Source organism: Vicugna pacos, chromosome 23 (genome assembly GCF_048564905.1).
Source record: "Vicugna pacos chromosome 23, VicPac4, whole genome shotgun sequence".
Lineage (NCBI taxonomy): Eukaryota > Metazoa > Chordata > Mammalia > Artiodactyla > Camelidae > Vicugna > Vicugna pacos.
Window position 1 is genome coordinate 3,199,567 of NC_133009.1, and position 7,294 is coordinate 3,206,860.

The 7,294-nt window shown below is 50.3% G+C and overlaps 1 protein-coding gene across 3 annotated transcripts in view; it reads left to right on the forward strand.

Moving 5' to 3' along the window:
• The window catches only part of LOC140688681 (ankyrin repeat domain-containing protein 26-like), a 121,856-nt gene that overhangs the window by 17,742 nt on the left and 96,820 nt on the right, over positions 1 to 7,294 (forward strand). For 2 of the 3 annotated variants that reach the window (XM_072948296.1, XM_072948297.1), the window contains exons 2-3: positions 3,871 to 3,966; positions 7,160 to 7,288. The gene's annotated coding sequence lies outside the window, so the exon portion shown is untranslated. The remainder of the gene's footprint in view (positions 1 to 3,870; positions 3,967 to 7,159; positions 7,289 to 7,294) is intronic. The other variant, XM_072948295.1, reaches the window with a different exon arrangement.

The window sequence follows — 7,294 nt, forward strand, 5'->3', positions numbered from 1 at the left end:
GCTCTGACACACCAGGGCCCCAGCGGAGGTCCCCTGGGGGGGGCGTTCTGAGCTCGGTGTGGGCCAGGCTACTCTCCTCTGGCAGCTGGTGACAGAAGCCAGGCTGCTTTCTCTTAGCGACCTCACCTGGAACACCAGGATAAGGCTGTGGCCCCGCACAGGGGCTGAAGTCAGAATGAGTCAGGTCTCCGAGGGCGGGATTGCAGGGGGGTGGGGTTCCCCGTCTGAGTGTGGCTGGACGGGTGTACTCTAGGGGGGAAGTGGGGGAGGGTCAGGGAAGATTGGCCAGTCCCTGGGGCCTGTGGGATCCCTGAGAGCAGCATGACCTTTTCTCTGAATAAGGAGGGAGCAGCAGGAAGGTTTTGAGCAGGGAATGTGTCCTGGCATATTTCCACTGATGGCCCTGTGCTGGGAACAGGCAGAAGCAGGCAGGGCGGAGGCCGGCAGTGGGTCCCACCAGGGTGGTGGCCACGGAATGGAAAACAGCCATGGGAGTCTTGGTGCATTTTGACAGGAAGGCTGGCTGCTGATGGGTCTATGGGTGTGAGAGGGAGGGAGGAGGGCGGGTTTTTGGAGGTTGTGGCCAGTTTGGAAGGGCAGAGAGGGTCCATGCTGCCTGGCCGCGGGGCCTCACTTGTCCCCCCCCATAGCAAATGTTGGCTGGGCACTCTGCCCCTACTGGGGTTAAGACAGCGGGGTTTGCAAACCAGGTTCCCATTGCCCCCTCCCAGAGGAGGACGCCAGCAGGAGCATAAGGCCATCACATAGTGAGAGAACTGGGCAGAGGTGGGAGGACCCATGGGTGGTATGCAGCCAACGGGAGTGCAGGCCTCAGATAGCTACCAGAGGGGCAGCTTACCATGGCAGTGACAGGCCTAACATGCTCTCAAGGACAACTTGGCATGGGGGATGTGGGATCGGGAGGCCGGCTGTTCAGGGAGCTAGGTGGGTGGACGAGGGTCATGTGGGTGTGGAAGGAGATTGCTTGATGCATTCAGGTCCGACCAAGGGATCCGAGGGATGGGGAGCAGCAGAGGAAACTCGGGTCTCAGCTCAGGGTCAGGCCCTAGGGTGCTGACTGAGGGCAGAAGAGCTCAGAAGTGGAGCGAAAGGGACATGTGGTTTTGCCTGGGGTTTGGTGACATGGGGGCTTTGGCCACAGCGGGGTGTGAAGAGCCTGTGGTGAGGAACTGGTGGCCTGCATACGGGTGGGCAGTGGCTGGGCCTTCCTGGAAACCTTGGTCTGATGGGGAAGGCACAGCGTCTTCTCTGGGAATTCTGATTTGAGGGGTCCGGGGACCCCTGCAACCTCCCCTCAACTCAGTCAGGGAGGGTCTCCCCACTTCTGGTGCTGGGAGGGGCCCTTGGCTCAGCTCCTTCTGTCACCCTGGACCTGGGGAGTAGGGAAGAGCAGATGTCACTGACCTAGATCCCTCAGATCTGAGCCCAGGAGTGGGGGCCTGGATCTGAGACCCAGGTATTCCAAGTTTCTGAAGTTCAAACAAGAGGCAGCAAATGGTCTCCCACATGTGGGAGCAGTCCCTGTGTGCCCGAGGAAGGAAGGAGCTGCTTGTGTTGCAGAGATGGTAATAGGTGTCCCCTGCAGCAGGGAGGATTGCAGTCAGACTTGGGGAAGAACTTCCAGATGTTGTGAGTATAAGAGGATGTGTCCTAGAGATCTAACTGAAAGAAGGAGGGCATAGGGACCCCTGACCTTTGCCAGGTCAGGGTGTGTGTAAGATACAAGTGAGGGTCCTCCGGTCAGAGACCACAACCCACATGTCTTTCTTGGGGCCAGTCCCTGGCTGATGCCCAGGGAAGCCTGGAAAGCTCTGCAAATGACCTGGGAAGCCTCCGTTGATGGGGCTCTGTCCTGATGTGGAAAGGGCCTTAGGGAGGCCCCCCTCCACCTTGCTTGAGGGTCCCTTTCAGGTCTGTTTCCCAGTTCTGATTTCACAGCTCAGATATTGGAGGCTTTGGCAGGGTGGAGGGGATGTGAGGTGGTCAGAGAGATAAAAACTGGAATCCTGGCCCTCCTGCTGTCTTTCTGTGTGGTGTCCGACACTCCTACCACCTCTCTGAGCCTCAGTTTCTATATCTACACAGCTGAGGTGTGGATTATTTCCAAGATTAAATGATAAAACGCACAGGGAGCTGTTAATGTTGAGATGGGGGAGGGGGCAAGGAGAAGCTTCCTGTCCATGTGCTGGAGGTCAGGAGTCCGTGCGTGCTCCCCTGATTCCGGTCACCAGGGCCTAGGGAGACAGGGGACACTGGATAGGGTAGAGGCCGAGGCCGGGGGACTGTGTTGCTATGTACTGCAGGTTCTGATTGAGCCCAGCAGCTGCCCGCCTCCTGGGCTGCCAGCCCGAGAGGCTGGTTCTCTGGACCTGGGGTAGAGGCCTCTTGGTGCCCTTCGTGGCTTGAGGCTGTAGGGGTAGATCCTGGCTGAACCCCTCAGGAGAGGGGGCAGCACCCCTTGCCCTCCCCTCCTCTGGGAGACTGATAAGCTAATTAGTGCCCAGAGCAGGAGCCCTGCGGGGCACCCAGCAGCCTGGCCTGGTCTCCTCCCAGGAGGTGGCCGGCAGCGATCAGCCTGGTGCCATGTAGACCTGCCAGTGCTGTCTGGAAACCTGCCAGGCTGCAGGCCCCAGCCAGAGGTAACGGGGCTGGGAGTCGGGACTGTGGTAGCAGGTGGGTAGGGCAGGGGTTCCGCGGGAACTGAAGGGCCTCGGAGAGTGAGGGCATCAGACCTCGGAGCCTGCGCGTCCTCTGCTCCCGCTTCCACCGAACTCACCCCCTGCCCACATTGCTGACCATCCACTTCCAGGGAGCCAATCCTGCTGATCAGGGGACACCTTCCGGGGGGCACCCAGTCCCCCACCCCTCCTTCCTCTGGTGTCTCCTGGGCTGGGCGCCAAAAGCCTGTGGAGTCCCATGGCCCCACAGCTGAGTATATTTAGGGACTGTAGACTAAAATAAAACCACACAACGTGAGAGCTGTGGGCTAAGTTTTATTGGGGTCAAAATGAGGACTGTAGCCCTGGAGACAACATCCCAGATAATTGTGAGAAGCTGTTCGGAGGAGGCAGGGGAGAGCAGAGTGTTCAATGTGATTTCAGTGAAGAGGGGTTGTGTGCGCGGTCAAGCATACACCCAGGCAGAGGCTAGCTCCTTGTCAGGGGGAGCGGTTGTCACCGTTGATGAATTTAGTGTTTTTCTAGATTGGAGGACACACAAGGATTTGGGCTCATAAAATCTCATGAAAACATCTAACTATCTGAAGGCCTGTTCCACCAGTGTTCCCAGAGCACAGAGTGCCTCATTCCTGACCTCCATCCTGAACTCCTTTCAGGGTATGTTGGAGGTCAGAGGCTGCAGTGGCTCACAGTTGAATCCAAACAGAGTTAGATGGCATGCGGCAGCATGACCCAGTCCTTGTAGAGGCAGATGGCGAGTGCCAGATGGCAGGATGCTCTGTCCATCAGCAAACCTGGGGCTGCCCCTCCCAAATCCCCCCAGAACCTGGCCCCCTTGCCCTTTCACACACTCCCCAAGGCAGCCAGGTGTGCAGGCATGTGAGGCCTCAGCTCCTCTCAAGCACTCGTAGGTGCCCTTTCGGCAGAAGAAACCTGCGAAGCCCTCAGAGTCCGCTGCCAGTGTCTATGCTTCCAACACAGCCAACATTGGGGGGGGACCTGGCCTTGGCCAGTGACAAGCCTTGTCTTGATGGGTGCAAGGATGGACCATCACTCGTCAAATGTCTGTCTGTGTCCCCAAGTCCCCAGGCTCTGCCCTGTCCCTGCTTGAATCCCGAGTTAGACTCCTTTGTTCCCCAGACTGACCCCAGCCGCCCCCCACCCCCCACAGGCCCTCCCCCTGCCCAGGGGCAGGTCCACCTGCAGTTTCGCTGCTCCCAGCTGAGCTGAGTCGCTTTTGTTGAAGGAATGAGCAGTCAAGGGATCGGTAAGTGTGGAGGGGGTGGCTCGGGTGGGTGGTGAGGATCCTGGTTGCCGATCCCCCCTGAAGGCTGACCTTGTGGCCAGGCCAGATTGGGCTGGTGCCAACACCTCCCACCACCCCCCAACTAGTCTCATTCCTTTATGTTTTGGAAAAATTCCCACTGTTTCAAAGTAGTTTCTTTTTCCATTTTCCGGAATTGTAACTCTCTTCAGAATTTTGTTTGCTAATGTTTCTTTCACGTGACAAAGGAGTGGTTTTGTTCTTTGGGAAGGCTAAGGCAAGCGAATGAATACTGACGTTTAGGTCCAAGTCTGAAAAGAAATCACTTTCTTCCTAGTGCCAGGTATGTTGTGAGCATGAAAAGTGTAAAAGGGGAAAACAGTCACATTTCATTACAGATGTTTAGAATACTTAGTGGCTCATTTGGCCAGAATAGAAGGAGTTACAGAAAAATAGGAAAGACATCGCCTAATGTTTTCTGGAAAAAGACGGCTTTTTGTACAACTACATACTCTATACCCCAAATTCTTAAATGTTGCTTTTATGGAATGAAAAGTTGAGTGTGTAAATAAATATAAATATATTTATGTGTAATACATATTTTATAACATGTAAATGTATATATTGAATGGAACATATATATATACACACATACATATATATATATGCATATATACCATTCAGTATATCACAGTAATTAATGACCATGGAGAAGATTAGTTTTCACAAATAAAGGTAGGCAATGAATGGCTTTCTGGAATACAATTTTCAGAATTTTTAACCTTAATTACACCACGAAGTGCAGGTTGAGGGAAGATTACACAGATCTTAGGAGCAGTGATAAAGTCCAATATCAGAAAGTCTAATTGCATTACATTCATTCTAGATTAGACAGTTTGATCCTTTTACAGTTTATCAGTCTGTAGCATCTTTCATAAAATTAGTAAATTGACTTTTCCAGGATGTATTGTGCTTGAGTATCCTGAGGGTGAAAGGAACATTTATTAACTATGTTCCCATGGCAAGAATATCCTGTAGGACTTGCATTGGACAAATTAGTTGAATTTCAGTTTTCTTTATGTACTGTGATTTCTTTCTCCTTTTCAGATTTGAGGGACTTTTGCATGTCTTTCTTGGCCCAACAATTGACAGGTGCATTGTCCAGCTATGGTTTTTGTCCCTTTGATTATGGAATGTTGCTGTTTAAAAGAAATTTCACACACACATGTAGTTCTTCCCAAATACATCACACCAATACCACATTTTTTACATGATGAATTGGAATAGTACGTCCCAGGACTTGTGAATAGTGAACACTGTGAGGTGCTCTCTAACAAACTAACTTAGTCAAACTGATGTCTTATTGCTGCGCACTGAAATTCCATGTGGGCTGGGTTCTACCTCTTTAGTTTAAAATTTGCAGTCATTCCCAAAGTCATTCCCAACGTATGTGAAGTTTCCACACTCAGAAAAGTGCACATGTTCATTCATTTTTAGAGGTAGACATTCAGCCAGCCACTGGAAGTAATATAAAACTAACGCAAAATACAATCATTCACCACAGGAATTTGGATTTGTTAAATGATGTGTAAACATACTGACATAATTCCTGCTGGGGCAAAGCACCATAGAAGCTGACTTGTAACAGGGTGACATGCTCCTGCATTATCAAAGAACAGCTACTTTGAGCTGGAATGGTCAGGGGCAGTGTTGGGACATTTCTGGGAGAGTAGAACCCACATGGCCATCTAGTTTGTGGGCACGTAGAGACCCTGGGGAGTTGAGAATTATACTTGGTAACAAGAATGTATCTTGTTCAGGAGAGTGAAGAGTTTGATGAGCTAAAGGAAAGGAAGCTACACAGGAAAACACTGACAACTGATGACTAGGGCAGGTTGCATTGTGGAGGCTCTTAAAATAGAAATTTTTCTGAAAACCAAGTCTAAAATTCCATTGAAACTCATTGAAGGTTTTTGAGTAGGTGAGTAAGTTAAATTATGACTTAAGTTAAATTGAGAGCAGTGCTTACTGATATGTCTTTCCAGGATCACTCATGAACAGAGTTTCTCCAAAAGGCTCTCCCAGGTCAAATCAATGGGGAAAATACTGGGTTTCTTTACTGTGGGTCTTCTCTGAAACATTAATATTTTAATGGGCATTTTGATGTTCTGAAGGAAAAGACAGCATTTCCCAAACCTATTTGACCACGGAACACTGTCTAGGAAAATAATGCGGGGACCACATATCCCATATACTTGTGCCAGTCTGTCTACGAACTGATTTATGTAAGATGGGGACTGGTCTACAATTTTAAATAACTCACTTGATTTACAGCTTAATACTTTGTTCCCAAATTGGTAGCCATGCAAGGTCTCTCCGTTTTCTCCATGAGTGTGTCTGTTGTTTCGAGTCTTCTACTGCCAAGGAGTTAGGAGGTGGTGGGATGTGGAATGATGCTTACTGGCCCTCTGTGTCATCTGTGTACGCTGGGCACCTGCTGAGCTTTTCTAGTTGCTGTCTGGACCTGGGGAGCTGGCCTGCACAACTGTTGCTGGGACATGTGTCATCACGGCCAGTGACTTTATTCCTTCCCTACTGTTCTCAGATTGATGGAATCATTTCACTGATCTGTTCCATGTTGAGGTGCAAGAAGTTCTGTGTGCCTCTACCAGGCTCTGTCCTAGAGATGCGATTTAGCTGTTCTGTGAGGGCTTCCTGATTTCTCTTGGTTTCTATTCAGGAAATGGTGCAAATGTCCTATACGCCTCATTGTTTGGGGCTTTCCCCATGAGATTCCCACCTGAATCTTCATGCCATGAAGTGTTTTTGTTTCCTGCAAAACAATGTTTTAAAACTCACAGGCAACAACCAGCTCTGTTATTCCTCATATTCTTGTGTAACTTCTGTTCTCTGAGGAAATGATGTGTCTCTTAATACAGCTTAAGACAGGGGGTAAGATAGAGGCAAGAAACAATGGGGGGGGGAAATACATGATTATTTCAAAGATACTCCCTACCAAACTTCTTAATACCATATGGAAAATGCTGGTCTAAAGAATGGAGGGTTAACAACTCATGAAGAAGAGTAGGTGTGTGGTAGGAATGCTGTCTCAGGTTTTACGTATCGTGTGTGGTCGATGAGTCACAGCCCTCAGTAAGTGATGAGTAACTCATTGTCTTTGTGGTCCTTCATGCAGTCCTGCCCTACATGGACTCTTGAAAAGTGTCTTGCTGTTGGGAACTCTTCCTCCACCGTATGAAGAAGGCCGAGCTAGCTTGCTGAAGAGATGGGGATCCACCTCGAGCTAGCACCAAGCAACAGACACGTGAGT